Genomic DNA, 2,013 nt, shown 5'->3' on the forward strand with positions numbered 1-2,013 from the left:
CGGCAAATGCCGCGATCTCGCGGCACGATGAGCATGGGCTCGCGGCACAGTGTATCGTGCTGCGAGCCCGATCGCGGCAAAATGAGCATGGGCTTGCGGCATAGTCCAAGTGTGCCGCGAGCCCGACCTTTTGCACTTATGGCACACTACCGCAAGCCCCCAAGCTTGCGGTGAACCTGACCCTGCGGCACGCTCAATGGCTTGCAGTAGTGTGCGTCTCCCAAAAAAGCCAAGAGCCCCACTTGGCGAATGCCACGTGTCGACACCAGCCACCCTTGAAAATTGCGCTCTATAAATATCCATCTAGAAGACAGTGAATAGGACTTACAACTTCGATAAAATCTGGACACTTTGAATACACTTTTATTGTTTTTCATGAATAGTCATCGGGATTCAGGATTGACTTTGACATCAGAGGGTCTCCGCGGGGAAGATCTGCGAGCCTTCTAACCCGTTTTCTCAGCATTAACAGGGTCGAATCCTTGCGGCGAATCTAGCGGAGAAGGCAAGAGCTTGTGGCGAAAGCTTGTGGTGAAACTCGTGGTGAAAGCTTGTGGCGAAGCTCGTGGCAAGAGCTAGTGGCAAGAGCTTGTGGCGAAGCTAGTGGCGAGAGCTTGCGGCGAATCCTTGCGGTGAGCATCCTAACGGCAATCTCCCTCAAGGCGACATCTCTTACGGCAACTTAACTTCACCCAACACCAAGCTCGAGTGGACCTACATCACAAATTTTAATTGTTGTATTTTGGCAACAACACTACTCCTAGTTTGCAAAAAACACTATCACTAGTTTATTATATTGACCGATTCATTAACTATTTTGCCCTTCAATATTTTCAATATTTTACACCATTTGTTCATCCTATTATAACCTTACATCTTTTTCTCCATTGCTATCTCTTATCCCATATTCCCTTCGCATCTGCCATTATCGTCGTCATCGTTGCCCAGCTTGGCCACCGCAAGTTGCCTATTGTTGGTGGGTATTCTCCTTGGTTGCGTCATCGTCGCTTCTACTTCTAGATCCACTATTGCAAGTCGTCCAACGCTGTTGCGTCTCTTGCTGCCTTCTTCTTCTCCAGATCGGCCACTGCCACTGCTGTCGCCTTATGGGTTTCCTCTTTGGTTGCGCTATCATTGCCTCCTACTTCCGCAGCAAGTCGCCGGGATTCCTCTCCAAATCTGGCATTGCCATTGTTATCACTTGGTGGGTCTTCTCCTTCATTGCACCATCGCCGTCTCTGCTTCTAGATCTATCGTCGCAAGCCGCTCGTTGTTGTTATCGTCATTGTCTCATACCACCTCATTTTTCCAATTCACAATCGAAAATATCACTTTATTTCAATTATTATGTCTTATCTAATCTTATAATTTTGTAATATATATCAAATTTATGGACGAAACAAATATATATTTAAGTATTAATATTTATTTGTATATTTATACTTGATATGCTTTGATAAAATATAAAAATTAAGAAATTTTATATAATGTCTCAACTTATGTATTAAACTTTTTTATGAATTAAATCTAAATTTAAAATAAAAGTATTGTATTAATATATTTTTAATAATTATATATAATTTATCAATATGTAATTGTAAGTATTTTATCATACATCAATTTATAATTTTTTAATTAAAAAATAATATTTTTATAAATTTTTATTTATATTATTCAGTTAGTAAAATACTTAACCAAAGAGGCCCTTGTGAAAATATGTGAGAGAAGATCAACTATCACAACTGAAGTTACATAAATAAACATACAAACACACCCCACAACTAGTTCATAGCCATATTCCTAGTGCTCTCCTGCTTTTATTTTTTTATAAGCAAAAGAAGGAAAAAGAAAAGATTTGGTATCACAAAGTGGGACAAAATCTGACATTTACACGTGTCAATTAATAATTGACGGACAGCGAAGAGACGTTGAGAACCCGGGTGGAAGCGTAACAGTGGATTGAGTCCCCCAAAAGCATTCTTTCACAATCGCATCGCCCACTCCTACGCAGCG

This window comes from Diospyros lotus, chromosome 5, assembly GCF_014633365.1.
Source record: "Diospyros lotus cultivar Yz01 chromosome 5, ASM1463336v1, whole genome shotgun sequence".
Lineage (NCBI taxonomy): Eukaryota > Viridiplantae > Streptophyta > Magnoliopsida > Ericales > Ebenaceae > Diospyros > Diospyros lotus.